General features: G+C 38.9%; 1 protein-coding gene across 4 annotated transcripts in view; it reads right to left on the reverse strand.

Annotated features, from left to right (window-relative positions):
• LOC134546219 (UNC93-like protein) overlaps nt 1–25,739 on the reverse strand; it is a 530,827-nt gene that overhangs the window by 125,474 nt on the left and 379,614 nt on the right. The gene's annotated exons all lie outside the window — the stretch shown is intronic.

Genomic DNA, 25,739 nt, shown 5'->3' on the forward strand with positions numbered 1-25,739 from the left:
ATGTTAATTATTTAGAACAGATGTGTGCCATAAAAGAACATGTTATACTACTAATTAATATTTAAATTTCAATTTTTATAATGTTTATTAATACGTAATTTGAACTGTTGATATGAAGAACACTAAAGCTCTCTTAAAGACTTTTGATTTGGCTGAAACGTAAGAGGAATCAATGTAAATGCTGTGAATTAATACAACAATTTATTGAATGCATTTATACAATAGCTATAATATCTTTAACACATGTAAAATACAGATTACAAGGTAAGAATAATCTTCGCATCCCCTAAAATGGACTTTACAGATATTGGAGTGCATCGTCAATAACACCAATAAGCTATTTAATACAATTTCTTAGCATACGCCATTGCAGTTTTGCACTGTTTGTTAAGGGAACATAACAATAAATTACTACTATTCACTATTATGTGAATTACTTTGTTGGCCCAAGACGAGATGACAGTTAAGCTACTGGGACTTGAGTCACGGAGGAAGAATCGATTTCGCAGATGACTAACAACGTAAACAAAATACGCACACTGAATCTTCCGTCGCGATAGTCGAGAGCCCTCGTCGGCCGGCGAGAGAGTCGGGCTTTCCGTGTGCATGCGCAAGGCCGCGCGATGTTGTTTTTTTTCCCCTCCACTAGACGGCTTGCGGCACGCTCCGTGGGAAACAATATGGCGTGCCAAGCGGCGCAAGGTACGGCTCCAAGGCTGGGGCCGGGATCTGCACCCGGAGGAGGGGAGGGGCAGTAGGGGGGGGGTAGGGGAGGTGGGACGTCACACGCGGTGGCCCGTTGGCCTTGATACGGCTCCGCACCGTGTCGGGGCGAGGCGCGCGATTTCTGCGCCCGCGGCGTCATCGTCGTCGCTCAGGCGTTCCCGCGCATGCGCAGCAGAGCAGGGTCACACCTGCGGCCCCGTGCCATGCGACTCGATCAGGGGGAGCCGGGTGAAGCCATTTTGATTGGAGGCCCCAAACAACGGCTGAAGCATAGTGTTTGCACTGTGGAAAAAGTTTTCAATGACTGTATTTTATGGGCAGTGACGCATTAGACGTGGTGCAGAAACATCTCCGCAATGTTTTTGGCGGAACAATATGGCGATGGCGACGTAAAAGAGCGGCTTCACTTACGTCACAGCTTGCCGTCTCCTGACAATTCCTAACTCCATGGACTCTAGGCACATCGAGATGATTGGAAAAGAAACCAGCTATAGGATGCATGTCTGAACGTAAAAAGATACGGCTAAATTTAGAAAAAGAAAATGGGTGCGCTGCCACCACGTGCGTTAGAAGTGAAACTTCACACATCAATAATTCACTTTCCTATTTTTTAAAAAAAAGCAATGAAAGTTCACAATAGTGTTGCAACGAAAAACTTTCAAAGAGTCTTACAATTGTCAGACTTCTTTCTCCCTCTTCACCATCTATCGCCCCACATTGCACTTGGTTGCCTTCGACTTCCTACCGGCAGTAAACAAGTTTCACTTCAGAATCACAGCATTACACTTGTATGAATGTGTAGCGAGGCTTTTGAATGAGATGTAATATTGTCGCCAAACGTTGAAGCTTACTTGCGAGGGAGTAAGATAGACCATCTCCAGAGGATTTTGAGGAGGAAAAAGAAAGGAAAACTGGCGCAGGCATAGTTTCGCCGAATAAGGTTGGCAGTAATAAAGACCGCAGGCTTTCGCTGTCACCGGCTGGACTTTCTTGGCTTGTCGAGGGCAAATGTTTCCCGGCTTGTTTAGTAGTAGCAGTGGAATGTTTGCAGGATGACTGGTCTGTGTGGCGCCGTGCGGGAAGTGCGGGAAGTGCAGGCAGGAGGGGGTGGGGGAGCCGAGCACTAGGGAGGCGATCCTCCAAGGCGCCTGGCGACGGGGTTGCGGGCCGCGGTGTGCGCACCCCCTCCTCCAGACCTCGCGGCAGCTGTCAAGGTCAGCGCGCGCCAACGTCCTCTGAGTCAGACGCACGACGGCCCGGGCATCTCAAGCGGGCGGACGAAGGAACCCTGAGAGGAGGGGAGGGGAGGAGGGGCCGTCACGGACCTGGGTGGCGACTGCGCGCGGAATGCCGTCGCTTGGCCCCGCAGCTGGGCGACAGGGGTCGACGGTCTACATCAGAGGCTCTTGCCGTCGAGAACGATATTGCCTAGTGTCCGACGGGAAAAGGCCATGGAGTTATGAATATTGTCAGAAAACGGCATGCTGTGACGTAGTTGAAACTACTTTTTAACCTTGACATCGCCGTATTGTTACTCCCAAAATGTTGCGGAAATCATGTTTGATAATGTCAATGTATGGTTAATAATTATGAACTATAATCTCCGTCGTTAAAAACACTTTCACAACAAAAGTCATTAGCTGACCCCCTGCCCCTTTTTCACAGACTTATTTAAGACGTGATCACCCCCAGCAAGATTATAAACGGCGCTCCATTAATTTCTAATTCTATTCCGTCCATTCTAATCGGGAAAAAGGAGAATGAAGGGGACGTTTCAGTCTGCCTAAGTTTAAACCCACTACCCCTAATCTTTCCAATCTACCGGAGACAAACCCAGGGAGCGCGACGGCGGCTGCAAGCTGGGCTTTTCTCGCTGTGATTCGTCGGCAGGTCACTCACCGCACTTAACCTGTGAATAGAGGGTACACGGGAATTCATATCACCTGCGCAGCTGTGTAGCACTGAAAAGTATTTCCACTGTGGCGCGTCTCAACCTTGGATTGCAGTTTGCATTTTAATGCGAACTTTCTCTCTTTCCAATCACGATATCTGGTATTAACGCTGCCCTTGTTTCAGTGCGCTCTGTTGCCAGATATATATCAAGAGCACAAAAGTTATAGACATTATTATAATTAAAATAGTTTTTAAATGTATTTAAGAAAAAAAATATTTTAGGAAAAAAATTGGAATGAGATTTTTGAAAATACAGTTTCTTGACGTATTTCATCACGAGTATAATCTGATAATATTCAATTATCTCATACAAGAAAAATTATCAGGAAGGCACCATCTTGGTTTCAACCATTTTTGTCATCCATTTTTTTCATATCTTTCAGTATTAAAAATTTGAGTTCTGATCGACCATAGAATTGAATGCCTTGGTATTAATAGTAACCAACCGCTACAAATAGTCTCTCTTGTAAAATAAAAATTGGCGTTAAGAATTTATATATATTTTTCTTTCATAACGTACATATACAACTGTTATAACTATAAAAAGGCACTATTATACGGTCTTAATTTGTAAAATTTAAAACAAACTAAACCTAATCATAATTATCGATAGTAAACAAAATAAAATATTAATGTTATCAAGGCGGGTAATATAAATTTGGAAACAATGGCTGCCATTTCATTTGCTATATACTGCAATCTAAGAGTGAGGCAGACTGCGAAAATCAGGTCGCGCTCACGTGGCGAGGTACGAGGTGGTTCGATACCCTAACCCCCCCCCCCCCCCCCCCCCTGTATAGAAAACAAACCTCTGAAAGGTAACTGAGATCCCGAAGGTCCGGTCTCACGTGCCAAATCTGTTATTTCAATTCTTGTCGTTAGTCATTGCCGTTATCCAATGTGGTTTTTTTCCGCTGTAAATTTATAGCGATAGCTGTATAGAATTTTATTTTTCGTCTCAAAATTTTCTCAGCAGATATTTACTAAATATTATTTATCAGCTGTAAAATATCACGAAAGTAATCATAATTTTCTGATTACTTACGTGACAGCTCGTAAACAACGTTAAGTGGATATCTGGCGAAAAGATTTGAGACAAATGCAAAAGAACTACCGGAAGAAATTGACAGGATATCTTTTAGTTAATAGAAATTTTATTAAAATACGCCTCCTATGTTTGTGTTATCCAGCAAGCTATAACCCGAGAGCTCGGCAACAGGGTTAAAAAAAAAGGATCTTTCAGCACAGCCAACAGGCGTAGGTATATTACGAAGTAACTATTTCTTCTGGAAATATGTTGAAAACTTTTATAAACTCCTGGAACATTTTAAGATCTTAATGTAGCCTACACAACATCTTAAATGTTCGCCAATATAAAAATAATGCAAAAAAGATCGATTTCACATTTTCTCATATTCTGCAGCGAAAATATTTTGAATGTTTTTAACTTAATGCATCCATAATTGAATATCTTAACGAATTTCATATTATGCCTCCTGAGATAGTTATTTAATTATTTTTGACCTCCAAACACTATTTTTCATCCCTTGCACTAATACGTGGTCGTGTAAAATTATTTTTTGAACAAAGGTGTAAGGTAAAATTAAGATGGTTATTAATAAATTCCGAAAAATTTGATACTAAGAGAATTTTTTTTAAATTTCAACCGCTGTTCTTTTACGGTAATAGTTCTTATCATCAAAAGTTTTTTCAGCCAAGGTTTCAGGCAAATTTTAGGCGTTTTACAATAGATTATTTGATAGTATATATATATATTTATATATATATAAACAAAAATAATGACATTTTGCATTTCTACCCTTATTTCCACTCCTTGAAGTAATGGTTTGTACTATCAAAATTTGTTTCAGACAAAAGTTTATGGTAAAAATTATAATATTTACAAACAATTTAAACGGATTTTATAGTGTGCTTACTGAGGGAGTAATGATTTTTTTTAAATTCTACCCCTTATTTTTTCAATCCATTGCAGCAATGGTTTGTCTAATCAGGAATGGTTTCTGACAAAGGTTTTATATAAAAATTATAAGATTAATACGAAATTCGTACGAATTCGATGTAGTGCCTACGAAGGGATTTCTGATATTTGATTGTCCTCCAACCCTTGTTTTTTTCAACCCCTTCCTGTTTCAGACAAAAGACTGTTGTATTACTTCTAAGAGTTATAATAAATTCCAACGGATTCATATTTTCCATATTATGGGAGTTACAGAGATGTATCAGTTTTTCATAAACACCTTCCCCATTTCTGCCCCTTTGGTCTCGACCGAGATTTTCACCACTAGATTTTTTGTATCAGTTTGGAAGTGATTTGTGAAAAATTGCGACAGTTATCATTTCCACAATATTGTGATTATACACATACTTGGGTTAACGATGGTTTTGGGGTCTATGGACTATGAAACGAAAAACTATATAAAAATTTTCTGAAAGTCGCACTATGGTAACGGCTGCAATAAGTAGTATTTCCCTGAAATATACCTGAAATTCTCTGTGTGAAAACTTACTTTATAAGTTCAGTATAAGTTGGACAGTTGGACAGAATATTTTCTGAAGCGCAATATCGACGGTAATATGTTAAAGTTGATAAGTACCAAAAACGATTTCCCTTCTTAGGAATTGTAGAAAATACGTGGGATTTTGTTTTTACTCTGATTTGATTGGAGAGCGCCTGTCTTTCCACTGACAACTGACAAACGAGCTGCACGTCAGTACACAAAGACGTTGCTAAACGTGCCAGACAAACGCTTCAAGTAAATCAGAGTCTGGCACGTTCCATGAAAACTATTTCTCGACGACTCAGCCCATGGAAAAATAAAACAGCTGGTGTTAGCGAGGCAGTCGCCGGCTTACCGCACGTGATGAACGTCGGTGATTTTCGCAAGCTTCTTGCGTTGTTTTACGGTCGAATCGGCGAGCAAGACGGGCGAGGTGCTTGGCTCAAACAAACTTCCGGGAGTCTCGAAACAAAACTCCACAGTTCACAGGTGATGTCACGTGGCTCCACAGTACACACAGGTGAAGTCACGTGTGTGTAAAGCGACATCGCAGAACACCGAAACACGAAGGTGGTGTGACAAGTGCGGCTCCAGAAAGTGGAGGATAAAGGGGGGGTTTGAAGTAGGGGCGACTGCACCTACCGAGCTCAAATTTTATTTTGTTTCTTATTTAATAAGGTATATGTATGTCAACTTAGAAACTTTTATTCGTATATTAAATTTTTCTTTCATCAAAGGTTTGAATGACACTATTAAATATCAGTATTTGAGATATTTTTAAATATTCCAAGCCTATCTCTGACATATTTAGCATCTTTTCTTTGCAAGACAGACTCTCCCGAAGAGTTTTCCTGGAGTTGTCCATGGTGCGACGTCGTGACACCAGGCTGACTGCTTGCACTCGGGCAGTATACAGCCACGTGACAAGTAAATTGTCTCCAAAAATGCTACAGTTCTAAAAAATAAACCTGTGTGAGCTTGTGGGCTTAGAGATGACGTGTCGGTTACCCATTCGTGCAAAACCCTTGGGCTGAAATTCTCAACCCCCCCCCCCCCCCCCCCCAACACCCCAGAATACAACATGTGTGTGCCCCTGCTATCTATTATGTCATATTCTCAAAACAGAACTACTGCAAAATTATAATAGATCAAAAAAAGGCTACCGGTTCGCCCCTTGAATTTACTGCATGTTACTAACCAAAACGTTTAGCCAAGATTTCAACCCGGTTTTTATTAAGCCAGGTGTAGCTGGTGAACCAATTTCAGTTGTAAGTTATGATAACAAAAATAAAATAAAATATGAGACGTACTGTTTATCAGGAACGTGTCGATTTTAATGTTAGAACATTTAAACCTTTTTATTGGTACGACCTAAGTGGACGAGCTCTAAATATTTAGGTTTAACTATGTGAGATTATAAATTTAAGATGGTTGTAAAAAAAATGCAAATCTTAACGCTGTTTATTTCGTCTTTTTCGTAACATTTAGACATCCTATATACGTACAGATCACAAACTTCCCAAATATGTATGTTAATAATTTCGTCGTGGCTACAGGACAAGAAGTTTAGGAGGCCCATCTAGTAAGGGGTGTATATGTATGTTAGTGAGGCGAGATTTTAAGTGAACGTTCGCTGGTATATCCTCTGAGAGCAAGGCCGTTAACAGGAGCGCAGTATTCTCGTCGTGCACAGGATAACAATGAGATTTGAGCGGTAGCCATAACATTAGATGGTGGAGAAAGGAAAATAAATGTGTAATGCAAGGCCCTTGGGTGCTTCCAAATGTCTGTACTGGTTGTTTCATGTCTAAAAATCATCACGAAAACACACCCTTTAGCTCGTTTCACCCTCATAAAAACACAGTTTGAAAAGAAAATACGACTAATGCGCCTAGCGCATTCCTAAATGCTTATCGTAAACGGACACTACTCGGATACCTTGAGCAGTGGTGTCTGGCGTAGTTCTGCACACCGTGTGTGTGTGTGACGAGGTAACGCACTGAGGGTGAAAGCGACAGTACTATCTCGTGGTCGAAGCCCGTCGACCCACATTGTTGCCAACCCGATACCGAGTCATCACGTGGGCGGTCTTCTGGAACTAACGCAAGGAGTCGCTGCGGGCCCCTTGAAAGGAGAAAACAGGGCTCGTAGGGTATGAAGCGTTTTTCCTAGATAGGTTTGTTTAGTCATGCTATGTGCCAGTGCTCATGCTATGGGAGGTCTCACTGCGAGAAAAAAATAGTGCGTGTTCTTATGTAGGCCTACGTGCGTTAGAAGTTAAGACTTACTTGGAATAATAAAAAAACTAACTTTAATTTTGTATGCCAATAATTAATAAAAAAAATATAACGACAGGAGTGATATAATTCCAGTTGGTAATATAAAAAATTCAATCATATTAAAACTTACTAAATATATAATACGCATTCAATATTCATATAAACACATGTATAAATAATTATTTTATTTATTAGAATAATCGAACAATTTTAATTAAATAATAAATAAACATACTGAATGTTTATTTAATGTATCAATTAAATTATTAATTAATATAATTCTAATTTATAATGAAAATATTTTATAAATACGTGAACAGAACATCACTTCTATAAATAAATTTGAAAATGTTTTTAATTATATATACCAGTAGGTACATGATTTAAAAGCACATACATATATTTTTATTTGTGTGTAGCTTTTTTTTTCATCCTGTAAAAATATCGTTCCATGATGCGCGCGCTTAGTAAACAATCACTATCATTTTATCATAACGCGCCCAGAGATGTGTAACTTAAAAACATTTCATTCAATTTGAATTTGATATTTAATTCCTTACGTAATTTTAGTTAGCTGTAAGGCGCCTAAGGTATCCGTTGAAAAATGATGAACATAACAAACACTTTAATTTAATATACTAAAATATTTATTAAAAACTTAATTAATTTTAATAAATTGCAAATGAAAATTATTTATATATATAAATATCAATGATAAAAAATAATCCCAAACAATTGTTATAATGAAGAACCTTTAGAAAAATTAAATTGCGCATTAATTGTGTCTGGTGATTCAATAACGTTCCTTGCTGATGATTGATTCAATATACACTTTCACTTGACTTGCAACTCTTGATCGTGACAAAGCCACATAAAGTGGGTCGTGTGAAGATATATTGAACAATTTAATATGTATTTCATATTTAATTGCATATAAAGGTGATACCAACAAAAAAAGAAAGACCATTCTACTACCTTATAGCATTAATGAATCAAACACAGAACGACGTAAGGGAAGATAATGGGCATACGTATGGAAAGATAATGATAATGTATATGGGAAGATAATGGTCAAACACATAATCATTCACACACTGAATTATACAAATCAACTAACACACAGGATCATACATTTAATATACAACTTACTGATGATGTGCATGAAAATGGCTTACCGAACACCAATATGTAGTCAAAATATTATCTTTGCGCCACGGACTCGGCAGAAATGCTAGGAGGAACAGGTTAGCAAAGAGCAATGAAAATGTTATACTGTAAGCGCATGCAAACATAATTACGTCACGGACTCATTCGCAATGCTAGGAGGTACAAGTTAGCAATGAACAATAAAAATTATATAGCCTACAGCATTACGCAATCATTAAGTCGGTAATGAGCGTAACTATATATATGTCATATAAAGTTGTGTCATATAAAGTTAGGGTTATGATATCACCGAAAACGTCATAGCGCACGTTTATTTGACAAGTTGGGTGACTAGTTTCCATCAAATATTTTGCATATAGGAAGAGTTCTAAAATATTTTGGATGTTGAATGCGATCAGCCAATCAAAATCGTGCCTATAGAAAACGGAAATGACATCTGCTTCCATCACAAAGAATGTTTTAAAATGGCACAGAACACATGGGCGATTAAAGAGGTTATAGAAGTGAAATAACTAAAATTATGATAGTATGGATGTTGTAAGCGAAATTATTCTGTGCGTAAAAAGGAAATTATTTTTTATAACTGAAAAAAAAAAACTCGACATTTATTTTTATTAAGTGACGAATTTTATTGTAAGTTCAATTCATGTATGTTTAATTTTTTTTAATTATCACAGATACCATAGCAAGTTTAAAAATTTTCAATCCAGCACGGTAATGCATTATTTAAATTCAAAATTAGGTTAAATTTGAAAAGTTTGAGATAGCTCAGATCAAAGATAATATTTGACAGTGTGACATATCTGAGGTTATCTGCCCAAATATATTTGATGAAGAAGATTAGAAGCCATTTTTCGTCTAATACCTCTTCAACTCTATTGTTAAGCATAGTTGGAGACACATATTTGACAGTGTGACAGGGCTTTTAGGCCGAGTTTATAAAATACATAAGGGTCGTAACGTTGCAACAACGACGCGACACGGAATCAACGCAAAAAAAAATCACAGTCGTATATAAACAGGATGTCCACATTCTGGAAATTCAACCAATTAACTTGGAAAAGTCAAGGAAACTCCTCAGTGATGGTAATTTGAGGAGAAAATGCCATGCTCCGGAATGACACCACCCAGACCCTGAATACATTTGGTTTCCAGGTAGTGTTTTAGTGCATTGTCAAACACACAACAAAATGGCGTGTGCAAAGTTTCGTTTGAACCAGTACAGCTAGACGTATGGTAGAGGCTGGATTGTCTTTATTTATTTTAGAAAATTGCAAAATAAATAAATTATTCATTAAAATACTTCAGGGAAACTTTAATTTTGGTCACGGAAAAACCATCAAAAAGTCAGAGACATCTTTCTTCTGATTTGTACTGACGCCCCGATAAAGCACGGATGTCGCAGGACGTCACCAACATTAGAAAACAAATTTCCTCATCTGGATTTAGTTTGGAAACGCATATTTACCATGAAAACATATGGAACTGTCATAATTTCATTTGAAAGGGTTATTTTCTTTCACTCTGCGAAAATTTAACAGGTGATAACGTGATCTTTATAATAAAAACAACATTGTTGCCTTCTATGCACACAAAGAATTCACCTTTAAAATTTTGCGCAATACTTTACTTCAAATATGGAAGGCAAAAAAACGTAAGCCGAAACGCATCAAGTTGAAAGTTGGCAGACACGCGTTTTTACGTCGTGCGTTGTTTAGGAACGGGTATTCGAAAACAGCCCTGGAGGGATTTTTAACATGTTATGCTATTCGTGCATTTATAATTTTTTTCAACATACATAAATACTGAACTCACGAAAAAATTCGTTACTTTATAAAAATAAATTTTGTGTATTTTTTTAAAATTATAGAATCATAAATTATCTTTTTACTCAACAAATTATTTCGCTTGCGACATTCATGCTATCATAATTTTAGTTATTTTACTTTTATAATCTCTTTGATCGCCCATGTACTCTTCGTAATTTTAATGATTAATTTTGACGGAAACGGATGTCATTTCTGTTTTCGATAGGCACGATTATGACTGGCTGATTGCATCCAAGATATTTTAGAACCTGTCCTATATGCGAAATATTCTATGGACACACGAGTCATCCAACTTGCCAACCACAAACATCGCTGCGCTAGTGGCGTTTTCAGTGAAGTCATAACCCTCCGACTTTGCTGGACACAGCACAATAATAGGCGTTGGAAGCGAAGGTGTGGCGGTGTGTAGGCACCGCTAGGCACCGCTAGGCACCGCTAGGCACAGCGGCCGTCGGGAACAAGGTCGCGGCCGCGAAATGCAACTCGCTAACACTGTGTTCAGCGCGCATCCTTGGCTCGTTAGCTGCCCAGCGGCAAGGAGGCGCTAAGAGCACAACGGGAGTCCGTTCAAGGCTGGTCGGGGCGAGATAACAAAAGTGCGCGCGCATCTCTGGCTCACAATTACCGCCATAAGGCCCTGTCACTCTGCCAAATACTTGTCTCCAACTATATTTGGCAACAGTGTTGTAGGGTAGTGAAAATCGAAATACAGTATCCCGCACTCCTACGAGCCGGCTGTCCTACTCGAGGAACAGGCCTGTCGCGTTCCGGCCAGACTGGGAGAATGCTTGAGATGGGATGAATATGGTACAACGAATTGATGAGGGAAACGGGAGTACACAGAGAAAACCCACAGACCACGGCAAACCCCCCAGAATTAAACCCTATTCGCCTAGGTGGAAGGCGAGTGTTCTGAGCACTCGACCATCGCGGCTCATTTCACGGAAAATGACTGCCAATTTTATCCCGTGCAATAAATTTGGACTGATAAACTCATATATGTTTTAAATGAAATCACACTATCAACGTTTATATATACAAATACATATCAGAATGATTACCGGGATCCTAACCTGTTATATCTACCAATATTATAAATGCGTAAGTGTGTTTGTATGTTTGTCCTTCATTCACGCAGTAACGAATCGACATATATTTTTGCAAAAAATTGGTTTATGGGCCGGAGAGTGAAATATAATACATTTAATTATGGAATTCTAATCCTAATGTGTGCAAAAGGGGTATATTCAGTTTTATGATAGAAAATCACAGGAGATAGTTAATAGACAAACAGTGAGTTTTTGTCATTTCTCTATGTCCGCCACACGGTCATATAGTAAGGTCTGGCAATTTCCTATCCTTTATCCTTGGCAAAACCCATCTGCTTAGTGAATCTCGCAGCTGCTAGCGAACTAAAGTCGCTAATAACAGTTTAGAACTTCGTCAATAGATGGCGTTACCTTGAATTTGTAACGCGCTGGGTGCGTTCATCACGTCTTGCCTTCCCACAAAATGAAGCTGAATAATGGCGTCCCGGTTTTGCTGATGCGTAAATGCGTAGCATTGATGCACCAAGAATGTGCAATCAATGGGACTTCTGGATATTCGTTATCTCCTCAGCATACACAAATGTTTTTAACGTATCCCCACAAAAAGAAAGTAGTTAAGTTTTTGTGTGACTTTGTGTTACCGTGAGGCTTGAAACGTCGCATGAGAGGGAAATACAAGTGAGGCTGCGTGTCTACCCTACAACCGACGGCTGTTTGTTTTGTGGTATGCCGAAATCGTTTGTCGCAGTGCAACGGATTTGGCAACGTTTGCAGTCACAGGGAAAAAAATCAAAATGATAACACTTTTAATTGGTGGCTATGGACACAGTTACAAGACGTGACAGCTTAATGGATACCATCTTGACATCACCAGAGCTTAAATGTTGCCCATATCGAAATGTACTAAGCTTAGTCTAAAATTTATATTTTTTTTCCTGAAAATTTAAAATATCATTCTTGTACGACATTTAATAATTTAACCAATGAGAAATCCGGCAATAATTTTCGATGATCATTAATCATACAAATTTGTCGCAAAGTTCTGGGTGTTGCAGTATGGTGTTGATGATGTAGTATGTGACTTAACTTCCTACGATTCCTTAAAACCCTGCCGCACTGTCAAATTATCACTTCATACACCTTAAAATATGCTGTAGAAAATAAAGTTGGAGGGTTGTGATATCACCGAAAGTCACTAGCACCGCCATGTTTGTAGGACAAATTGGATGGATCTTTAAAATGAGAAGAGTGCATGGGTGATTAAAGAGGTTAGGTATAAAGTAAAATAACTAAATAATGATAATATGAATGTTGTATGCGAAAAAATCTTGTGTAAAAATTACATCGTGCTTATAACGTTTAAAAAATTAATTCAACATTTATTTATATTATGTCACGAACGTTATTGAGTTAAATTTATATACGTTATAAACATTTATAAATTTATAAATATCATAACAAGTTCAAAAATTCCATTCAGCACTGTGATACGTTATTTAATTTCAAAATGAGATTAAAATTGAAAAGTTTGAGGTAGCTCGGACCAAAAATTAAAACTTTGATAGTTTGACATGATTTAAAACATAGGTGAGTTTATCTCTAAAAAAAAATTAATTTGATGGATAAATTTGGAAGCCATTTTCCGTCCAATAATACCCCTCAAACTAAATATCTGAATCGAGTGAAGGTTTCAGCTCCGAGGTTTGGCTGCGAGTCGGGGCGGACGGACAGCGCGGCACTCCCCTGGGCCAGGCACCTGAGACGTGAGTTGGAAACACTGGCGCCGCGGAGGCGTGGTCCCTGACGTTCAGTCGGCAGGTCGCGACCGTTATGAAATACTGAGATTATGACCTTCCTCTCTCACCCTCCCCGCCCCCCTCTTCCAAAACCGCTCACACCGGCACAACTCCCTCTCTTCCGCCATAGATCGCCAGCGCAGTCAAAAATGTTGGCAGGGGGGTAAAGAAGGGGGTCAAAAAAAAAACGGAACGGGGGGAATAACGTTATTTCTGGCTAAGACGTTCCAGAGGTCGTTTTGCTTTACGGCGCTATAAAAGATGACCTGTGCCTAGCATTAAAAATGCCGGATTGATTGGGAGGGAGAGGGAAAAGGGGGGGGGGGGGGAGAGAGAGTCTCTCATTACGGTTTATTTTTATGGACCGTTATACACCGCCGCCTCTTCGTGTGTGACCAGCAAGTCGCCATCGGGTACTTCGTGGGTACGTTTTACCCTATAGTATACCTATGCATGAGAAATTAAAAACCGTTGCCTGGGGCTATGCTGTAAAATAAATTAGTGTAGATTAAAAACAGGTTGTTTTTATGTAACTTTAAACAAACTGCTTCTGGTAAACATAATTGAAATACGGGAAACTAGCATGTTAAATGTTACACGTTTGTAATGAACCAAGGGTCACGCGAGACAGTGAGAGGAGATTGGAGAACTGACGGAAGACGTGGATACGGAAAACGGAAGTCCCCCGAGAAAATCTACAGACTTATGGCAACATCCGCCACGATTCCCAATTGCGAAGAAATATTAGGGTTCGATTCCCACCCAAACCCTTTTCACATCATAGATATTGCCTCTCGTGGGTGACTACTGATCTGACCATTCAATTATCGTGGTCCCGTACACACGATGTGTGAGTAAAGTAACACAGAGGCCCTAAAAGATGCGTGACCCCCCCCCCCCCCCCATACAGCACAAAAGGTTTAGACTCGCATATTTACTGTTGCAGGAACATTACAGCTGTTAATTTAGATAACGATGCACTTCTGAAATGTATCTGCGTCACTGCGAGCTACAGTGGGATTGTAATAAGTTGATTTATAGTATTCATATTAGCTGAAAATATGTACTTATATATTGTACCGATATTTAAAATAATCGACGAGGGAATAACTGGGTTCGTATAGGGATAGTACAATCATTTATTTTTATTGCACAGTTTTAACAGTACTTTAAATGCCTACTAATCAATTACTCGCACTCAGTATCTCCAGTCCTTACACACCGCACCCCTCGCTGGGCCGCACCCCTCGCGCAACTCTCGCCGCAGCGCTCCTCGTGGACCTCCGTCGCCGAACTCTCGTCGCACTCCGCCACCGCCGTCGCACCTCCCCTCACCGAGGCTCCGCTCGACGCTTCGCTCAGAACTTCGCTCGAGACTCTCGCCGCAACCGCGGCACTCTCGCCACCCAAACACTCCCCTCGCCGAGGAGCTCACTCCAACTCGCCGAGCCACTGTCGCGGAGGCCGGCGTCCAGGCTTATATAGACCCTGGCGCCCTTCTAGAAGTGACGAGCGCGGCGGGGGCCTGTCGCGTCATCCTGTGCCGACCCGACGCCCGAAGCGCCGAGAAGGGAATCGGTAGCTCGCGCGATGGCCCGCGGAATTCCCACAGGCTGTCCGGCGCCGAGGCAGGGAGTCACGTGGGGAGCGTGGGGGAGGAGGGGGTGGGTAGCGACGACCCTTGTAATCCGGGCAGGCACGCGTGGCATGTCTTACGTCAATGGATGGCGCATGACGTCAGTGACCGTGCGGGGCCGCCAGCCAGCTCCGAACATGGCATCGCGGTCTGGTCTCTCGCGTTCGTAACAATATGTTTGGTTTTAAACACACTAAATTTTTACGCAAAAAATCAACGTCGTAATAGGCGAGCCTGATGATTTTTAGGCAGTGGATTCGATAACTCTCGAAGTAAAGAAAATTATTTAACTATAGTGTGTATTTAACTCTTCTCCCCGCATTAATGTCGCACACGTAAATAAGTCTTAACAAAAAAAATGTGAGTGAGTCTTTCAAAACTCGCCAGTGATTTGTTAAACAACTAAAAGGAGGCAATTCATGTGTTCTCATGTTGCAAATACACTTATAATACGTAACTCGGACACGAGCGTGTTAGATATACGCAAATTGCATGTGCCAATACATTTCTTGATGGGAATCACACGTAGTTTCCGCACCCGCCGCTAGAATTCGTTGCCGGAGCAACCACGTCAACTATCGAATCATTCAATTTGCAGAGTGAAAGGTTAAACTACCTATATAATGAAACGGCTCCGACAAAATCAAAAAAAGGCTTGAAAAAATACTGAGCCACTGGATTTGGACCTGATTTTCGACAAGTAATTTTATACTGTCCATCTTGTTAAACTACATTAAACAGTTAATACTATAAAGTTTTCCTTTGGCTTTGTGAACTTTGGTTCGCGTCACATGCCACATATTTCAGCACCGTGGTTGTTACACATTTCCGTTCTTTGGCTTCCATAGCATTCACGTCATTCCACCAAATGCCGTATACCGAGAGCTACGATGTTACACATAAAAAAGGATTTTTCGGTTACCGTGATCACTGAGGGCTGTAGGTTCAATTCAAAACTCTATGGCACGGCTCCCACATGTATGAGCACCGAGTTTGCTTACTACAATTTCGAAGATCCTATCGCCTGATCTATTTTTGTGCATTACCGTCTGACGTAAAACCTATTATTTATTTTGATCTTCGTTAAAGATTAACTACACCAGACTCCTTGAAGGGACACAAGAAGAATACAATCAATACGCGCACTGGAGCAAAGATGATAAAAGAAGTAGGTTGGTGAGGTAAATAACGCCCTGGGTAAATAGTCTACTACTAGCACCGCCCGTGCTGATGCAACATTAACACCAGCCACGCAAATGCCACGGCAAAAACAAATGATTATACGTGCATACTTATTTTTGCAACAAGCTTATAGGCTTTCCATTCGCACAAAAAAAGGAGAAACCGGTTAGGGGCAGGGGGGAGGGGGGATATTCTAAGTAAGAGAAAGTGTGGAACACGCTAACGGAGGAATGTTTCCTTGAAAGCGTCTCGGTGCCGCCTAGAAACACAGCAGACATAAATTGTTGCGTCGAGTAAGTCAACAAAAATAATAATTTGTTACAATTTTTGTTTTGTTTTTAAATCATGCGGGAAAAATTTAAAAATGAACCATTATAATGGTGGCATTGTATTATACGTAGCTACAATTTAGAGGCAATATTAACTTTTATCTTAGAACGTAAAGGAGAAAACTAAGCTTTACGTTATTAATAAGGATTCTAGGCTTTTGCGGCCATTGTCCGAGGTATCTTAGCTCTTGGGTTTTAGCCGCGCCAAAAGGTGAACAGCTCACTGATGTTTCTGTCGACATTGCAGTCGCGCCATCAGTCCTCTTGCCTTTAAATACCATCGCCTGAGTGGTAATTTACAATTGGCTGCAACTGAGGGCCAATCGTAGGCTTCTTTCCTTCTGGTTGGGCGTGTGGTTTGGCTAATCGGAGATGAGCTTATGTGATGTCAGTTACACGCTCACTTCTTTCGTATTCGAAAGGCCGCCTATGTCAGCCTGTTATCCCTCAGCGAAAAAATACGACCTTGCTTCATTAACATTTCGCGCCTGTACACTCAGATGGTCAATCCAGTGACCTCTTCCATCCCTTTCCCTTCCTGTTTCGCTGGGCTGTGAAATCGGTCAGAAGCGATCTGTATTTATTTTCTTTTGAATATAAAGCTAGGGTTTTGAAAGTTTCTGAGGGGAGAGATTCCCACATTTTGCTCAAATGTTACACGGGTGTTTCAAGCCTTCTATTTTTTCTTTGAATGTATCGTTCTGATTAATCTTATAGCTTTGACACGTCAATACGAGAAATAGTAGGTACTTTATTGGAACATTTGATAGTTCACAAAACAGCTTAGTGGAAGGTAATGAAATGATACTCCCATTATACAGGCTGGAATTGAAATGAGCTAATCATTCATCAAGAGACTCATGAAATTTCGTCGATGGTTCTCATCTTCCACTCTCCCTCATCTTCCTCCGCGATGTCAATTAGACGTTAAATCCTAATCCCATGCCTTTACGTTGTTGAGTGGACGGTTTCGCAAACTAGACGGGAGTGGAACGGCGCGATGTTGGCTGAGTGTACAGGCGCGAAATGTTGATGAAGCAAGGTCGTCTTCTTTGCGCTGAGAGGATAACCGGCTGACATAGGCGGCCTTCGCAACCGGGCTCGAATACGAAAGAGGTGAACGTGTAACAGACTTTTTTTTTACGTTCCAACTCTCACTGTGCATCTTCACGCTTTTTTTTATTTTGTAAAAGGACCGCGTTTTAGTTGTTTGTGTAAGGGAAACTTATACTGAATTGTACACTGTAATAAATAGTGTAGGTTTACACTAATGTAGGTGGCAGTTGTATCTCCACAGATGTAAGCGTAATTTACCGCACGTGTGTACTTATTTCAAACCTACCTGTATAAAAGCACAATTTTGTTGTACACCAACAGAGTAGATGTAATTTTTACACATCACTGGAAGGTAATTTAGCAATGTAGCATTAAAAATCACATACACTGTAGGCGTGATTTTACAGTTTGTATGAGTAATTTTACTATTTTAAATGTAAATATACACATACATTGTCTATGTAATAATGCAGTGAATGTAGCTATGTGTAGCATAGTATAAAATAACAACCTGATTTTCTGTAAAATTACGCTGCTCCATGTGTGTTTCTATCGTTCATCAAATAAATTCATAAATTAATTTTGCACAACATCATAGAAGGTTCCGTAGTGCGCTACTAGGTGTTGCTAGTGTAGCGTCTTGTAGATATCATTATTAAATCCCGAATGCGGTGGCACGGAGTCGAACCAAGATCGGCATTTAGTACTACGAAAGCAACGACCTTCATAATTAGGCTACACAATAAGAATATTTTTTAAAATTGTAGACAGTTCCCTAGGAAGCTATTTTGCCTTTGGGAAGGGGGGGGGGGGGGGTTCCATCGAATACTTGTTTTAATCACTTTCGTTCCACTCGCAATATTTTTAACTAACAAAATCACCTTCCAAGGGAGCTAATGACATCCACTTTAGTTCTAGATATTACATCTTATGTCAAAGTAATTGTTCAATAAGTTTAGTATAATTTTACTCCAATAATGGAGGAGACATTTAGCAATGAATTATGAGTAAATTTTACGATAAAACATGTAAACCAACAACTAAATTGCAACTGCATTTTTACCGAATGTCCGTGCAAAAATATTTTATACATATAATACTCACCAAGATTTAATTTTAAACCTACATTTGTATAAAAATATACAAAGTCGATATTTTTCAAACTTATGATTTGTAGAATATTTTACGGTGTTGGCTACACTACATATAAAATTACACACAATGTTTTTTTTACAACACATATATATATATCATTTAAAAAACACAATTCGAACGTGAAATAACACCTTTTACAGTATAAAAGCTTCAAATATTTACATTTCAGTAAAAAAAGACTGTAATCCATTAAAGTTGGTTTTTCCGAATTCAGATCCTTAACACTTGCGATTTTTTCGAAACTACTGAAAATAAATCTTTAAGCAAAACCTTACTTAGAATTATAGTTGTAATAAACAACAGCGCAATAAAAAAGTTCTTTAAGGAATATTCACATTAATACATGGGAACATAAAATAAAACTACACTTAACAGCAATATAACACCGCAACGGTTATTTTGTGGGTGTTGTGAACAACCCAACTAACAACTAGTCTACAGCAGTACGGATTTTTACGAGGCAATTAAATCTGTGGTTGGTGGTTCTGTATGCAGTTAAACGCAAGCTTTTGAAGAAACGTTTCTGAATTTGTCGTTTAACAGTAAAATAAGTGTTTTGGAAATATTCAGGGTCCCTGAGATAATTAATGTCATTTTAAAAAAAACAGATGGCGAATAATTTTAAGCATGTATCTTTTTTTTTTACCCAATTTATGTTGTCTAATATTGTAATATAGAAAAGCAACTCTGCAAAGCGACTCAAGCAGAAATTCTGGTAAATCATATGAATATATATTTATATTTTCTATCCTTGTGTACATACAAACCGTAAATAACCTCTTCTTGCGAGAGACTTTAACGAATGTCTAAGCGAGGAACCCGAAGTAACTCCCGAAGAGTTAAGTGGCTAGTGGTCATCCCACATAAATATGTTACACTTATATTCTTAATATTTTTAATTAATATTGTATTTGTAGTCTAATTTGTTTATAAGTTTTTAGATAGTTCCACTTTAGGTACGTAAAAAATAACCTACTGTAAATGGCAGCCTTTTTTGCACTTTTGTTTAGGCTGTTTACTTTTACTTAACTATTGGCTTATTTATTTTTACTAAATTAAATATTAGTTTTTTATACAGCAAATTTAAAACTGCTGAGACATCGACGTTTACGTGCTGCGCTTATGGTGCAAATAAATTGTTGTCATTTTCCAACTTTTAAATTGAGATGTTCTCATTAATATATATTTTTTTTGCTTATATTTCCCAATTACATGCTCCCGTAAAATTTACCTGTTCTCTGCTTTTGTATTTATTTTTCGTACCGTCGTTTTCGAAATATTACTTTGTTTAATTTTAAAGTTTCTCTTTTTTTAATGAATCTATTTGATGTGGAACTCCAACCAGGGAGCTACGATGTTGTACGCAGCTGTTGGTAGTGTTGATACATCGGCAGGGATACCACAGAGGTCAGCACTCATGCACGGCCCCATGACGCAACCCCCTCAGTGAAACCAGGCCCTCTGACCCAGCGCGCCGACCCCTGCATCGTCCGGCGCCGTCGAAGTAACAACCTCCGCGACCTTTTGAAGCGCTCGTTCGCGGGCGAACGTCGTCGAGTTGATCGGGCAGCGCCGACAGGCAGTGTGAGGTCCCTTACGGCGCGAGGCACGCAAGAACGCTGTTGGAAATTACACACTTTTCAACTAAGGATGCGCCTCAAATTAAACATTAGGTTATTCGTAGTTCCCGATAACTGGATCTCCGTAGAAACTATGTCGGATTCCGACTCCTGAGTTGTGTGTTCCATTTTAGGTCGGTTTCATGTAACTTGTCTCAAACTTGCCAATTCTCAAAAGTAGTACCAGTGGTCTACGTACTATCCTGTCACAGTGTTTTGCAAACAACTTTACGTGGTTGTTAGAGTTTGTGAAAAAAAAGCTCGGCACACGTTCTCAGAGAAATTGTTCTTTGCGCATCCCCCAACACGACAGCTGCATACTAAAAAAAATTTTTTTATGTGAATACTGAACGTACCTGTAGTGAACTACCCGATTCAAAATAAGACTTCAAAATTCCCTTTCTGTGTTTAAGAAAACATTATTCAGGTACTTGCTAACTCTGATGATCAGGTTTCGCTGTGTTATCAACAATGTGTGACTGAATATGTGTGAATATGTATGGTTTATTATACGAAAATGTACTAGTATTATTAAAAATTGTTTACTTCTGGGTTAGTTTTTATTTAATTGTTTCTATCATAGAATATTTTAAAACCATTAAAACTATAGCATTAGATAGACTAAAAAAAAATAGAATCTCTCTTTTTTTATCTTATACGTTAGGTAAGTCATGTTTATCCAATTGCAATGTTATTGTTACTTAAGTTTTTATTTTATTGTATTTGTTTTTCAAGGCTACAGTTTTCATTAAGCTTATCATGCATGTACTTACTTAGTAAATACGTATGTGGTTAAGTGTAAGAAAAAATGGCACGCCTTAACTTCGCCACTTAAAATAGAACATAAAGTAAATAATTAAAATAATGCGATGCTCTGCAGTGACAGTTGAGGAATGAATGGGTTCCACTGGTGCTACGTTCGAGAACTGTCAAATTTGAGACAAGAAGTTACAAGCCAAGGAATATATAGAAAGAAGACTAACTAAACCCAGTGCTCGTATACTAAAAGCTACGGTGTGGAGGGGCCCAGCAGTCGGCGCGCGACTCGCAACACGGGCACGCGACTTGCGACAGGGCGGTCCGAACACGCGTGTCTTGCGCCACGCAGTCCCGGGCTGTTGCGAGTGTCTCGGCTTCGTGCCAGCCACGGAGACGTGTGTGCACGTGTGTTTACGACGAGGGGGGGAGAAATGGTTGGGAGAATGAGGAAGCGACGTGACAATACTGTCCTCAATTGGCTTAAAAACCTCTTGCAAATCTTGCAAATTTTAAAAAAATTTGATACCGCTTACAATAAAGCTTCCTTCCTAATTTATTTCTGGTATGACATGGCATTGGTTGTAACTTTGGCTACTTGTTAACGTCAACATTTGTGAACTGGTGTGATTATCATGACAGTTGTAGTTGCTCACGAAAAATAAGTAGTTTCCTCGCGGCACTTACAGAGTAGAGCTTGTTCGTAAATATGTGGTTGCATTAATGCGTAGAATGTCTGAGGTATATGACATGCCAACAAATCGGATAAATAGTTAAAAATCAGAATTATACCAAAAAGGTGGAAAAATCCATTACGGTGCAGTCTTAACAAGGGTTCATTATTAACGGGAAAGGGAAAGTACAGGTTGGTTTTCTCTTACAATTCCAGATTCTCGCGGGCAGTTTTTTTCCCCTCCACTGCTACCTGGTCGAGGATTCTACTCTCGTCGGCCAACTGGGCCGGCCGCGACGACCTTGCGAGCGTCTGGGAGCTCTCGGTGACTCACGGCCGCGATCGACTATTCCGTCCCGACTTCCGTGCTTCGTGGGCGCGTAAACAACACCCCCCCCCCCCCCTCCATCAATCAAATACCACCACTTTCCACGCGTGGGAGTGAAATTATTACCAATATTTGAACCCAGACCACCCTCTGGATCCAGGTCCATTGTCTTACCGCTGCGCCATCTCGCTACACATGGAAAGATATAGCGAGTATAAATATCTTCACGTCGTAATTCACTAAATACCTCCCCTTTCCACAATATAAATTACGTCACGTTTATTTTTTTTTTAAATCCCTAAAATGATAACTGCGTGAGCTTCGGAAATAATACCACGCGATTTTAAAACTATTCCAGCTATCCGAGTTTTTTTTTTATAGTCAAGAAATATCCGGTATGGATTCTTGAAAACCTCCAAGTTCAGAACCTTCGACTTGGGGGCGATACCGTAGGAACACCAGCGAGCGTCACACTTATCATCCTGCCTAACAAAGATACACTCCTGACTAGACGGACCCACTTAATGGTGTATGTCCTGTTCCAGGTTATTATTTTACATTTACATTCCACAATATAAAAATATAGAGCATTATTTTTGCAAAATTTTCTGGCACAGTTGCATTTTTAACGTTTTCGTGCAGTATGGATAACGATAATGAAATGAAATATAAAATTGCAACTTTTTAGGTTTAAAGTCAATTTTACTGACTACTATGTAAGGTGGTTTAATTTATTTCACAAAAAAATAAATAAAACTAGTATTTTAAAATTTGCAGTATTTTTTACGATTTTCAAAAAGTTAAATAAATTTAAATAATTTTTCCTGGCAGAATTAAAACCATATCACGCAGTAATCACCAGCCTAAAGCCTAACTATTTTCTATTATTTATTCCATTTGGTTCTTTTTATCCATACGGCACAATAATTTTAAAAATTCAACTTTGGCAGCTAATTGTGCAAAAAAAAGCATGCATGCATGCACTATGTGTGTATGTATGTGTACATATGTAATTATTTTGTAGAAGTTCGACCACTCACGAAGTATACAAGTTTTACAAGTTTAACCGCGTTAAACGTAAATACAACAAAATGACCTGGCGAGATATACGCGTATGCATTGCCGTGTACCGTGAGTTACAAGGGCCACGCGGGGAACGATGAAAGCGAAAATGAATGAGTTTCAAGGAGCGGAAAGAGAAAGAAAATAAAAAGGAAAGAGAAACCGTCCTTTCGCCGGGCTGCTGAGTGAAACGCCTGGGGTTTAGCGGAAGGTGCAGTCGGCTGGCGGTCCCCGGCGAGCCTGGAGTGTAGAAGGCACCGCTGGAGCGACGTCCGGGCGTCAGAGCTCGTCACACGCTGGCCACGTGCCGGACTGGCTGGCCGTTACCAACAAGGGAAGCCTTCTTTTCACAGACGAGAGAGCCAAACCCCCGATCGTGCAACTTCGGTTTTTTTTTGTTCATTGTAACTCATGATAACTAATGGTCAATAAGGTTAGGTTAGCTACATTATAAATACTTTAAAACATTGTGGACGGTTGATTTGGTTAGGATAGCTACATTAAAGATACTATGAAATCATGTAAACGGTTTCCTAGCCCTGGATAGCTACATATTAAAAAGTTATTTGCTAAGCAACCATAAAATGATTTTACAGTATTTTTAATGTAGCTTTACTTACCTAATATAACCAACCATCCACAATGTTTTAAAGTATTTATAATGTAGCTAACCTATCCTAATCGACCGCAAAATTTGATGAAGCACCGGTCTATACAATGAGATAGAACGAAAAAAAAAAAAAAAGCTAGCATGGACTTCGGGGAACTTCGGGTGTGGCTCTCTCGTCTGTGAAATGAAGGTTTCCTTTGCCAACAACCTCTCCCCGAGTGATGCCGGTACAGAGCTTCTAATAGGTTGGGTTTATAAACTACGCAACGAACGCAACGACGACACAGCAACGGATGAAGCACGCAAGTCGCAAGACGTCGCCAAACCTACCACTTAAAAAATCCCTTTCGACACAGCATACAGGCATAGGTAGATTTCGAAGTAACATTTTTCTTCTGGAATATTAAGGAATCTTCTAGGAACTTTTGAAACTATGTGTGTTCACATTTTCCAAAATGATTGGTTAAATATTTACTCATTTTCCATTCAGCAAAAAAGTTTCGAATGTTTTTTTTTTACCTTCAAACATTATATTTCATCCCTTGCACTTTTGTAGTCAAATAAAAATTTGTATTTGACTAAGGTTTCAAATAAGTTTGAAAACACTTGATAGAGTACGTACTTAGGAACTTTATTTATCTGTATATTAATCTAAACCCGTGTTTTTTCAACCACGTTCAGTAATGGTTCATCTCACTAAAAATTGTTTTAGCCAAATGTTTTAGATAATGTTTAGTATTTTTACAATAAATTATAACGGATTATATATTATTCCTACTAAACTACTAATGATTATTTTGTCCGTCAACTCTTGTTATTTCCATCCCTTGCAGCAATATTTAATTACATATAAATTTGCTTTAGAAAATAGTTAGTACTAACTTATAAGGTTTAATATAAAGAAAGGGCTCGATAGTATACCTGGTACTGAAGTTATTAATTTTTTATTTTCAACTTTGTTTTACAACTTCTTGCTAAAATGGTTCGTTTTAACAAAAATTGTTTAAACATAAGTTTCAGATAATACTTAAAAAAGGTTTACAATACATTGTTTTAGTATTGATAGTTAACCTACTTTGCATTACAAATTGGTTCAGTCAAAAGTTTAAGATAATATTTCAGGTAAATGTTTATTGTCAACACATCAATATTAGCCATCCTGTACGGAAGAAAACGCATCCTGAATGGCCCGACCAAACAGGGCAATGGCTCCTCTTGCAGACGACCGCCAATTACAAAGAATAATCGCTAGTGCATGCATGCCTAATTGCAGTCTAATGAGCAATAAGATTATTTCGCGATGATTACTTGGATATCCGCGTCCACAATTCACATTTTATTTTTTCCTTAGTTATTTTATATATTATTGTTGATTGTATTTGTATTTGTTTTATACTTGTATAGTGCCAGCCTATTTTGGACTACGTTTGTTGGCTAGCGCTAAAAATAAATTAATTTGCAGTGGATTTTAGACTAATTTGGCGCAAAATAGTTTCGCTATTAACCATAATTCCTAACCAAAAGTTATCGTACTTTTTTTTGCGTTAATTTCAAATGTCAGTGTTCGGCCGGTAGTTTCTTGGTATAGTTTGTATTCGTTTATGTGACGTCTCAAATGTGACAATTTTCAAAACCAGTGCCACTGGTACCCATTTCTGTAAGGCTCATGTCAGTCACACAGTCAAATATCTGTCTACTACTATATTTGACAATAGAGTGGGAGGGGTAGTATTAGACGGAAAATTGCTTCAAATTTTCTCCATTAAATAAAAAGACAGATAATCTCAAATGTTTTTTAAATCATATCACACTATCAAAGTTTATTTGTTGTCTAAGTTATTACAAACATTTCAATTATATCATTTTTAAATTTAATAATGCATTACAGTGCTGGAAGGAATTTGTTTTAGTTTTTAAACATGTATAAATTTAACTCACGATAATATTAGTTACGCAATACAAATTTTCGGTGACTTTTATAAGTTACAGAAACCTGATTTTCTATTGCACATAAA

Source organism: Bacillus rossius, chromosome 1 (genome assembly GCF_032445375.1).
Source record: "Bacillus rossius redtenbacheri isolate Brsri chromosome 1, Brsri_v3, whole genome shotgun sequence".
Taxonomy (NCBI): Eukaryota; Metazoa; Arthropoda; class Insecta; order Phasmatodea; family Bacillidae; genus Bacillus; species Bacillus rossius.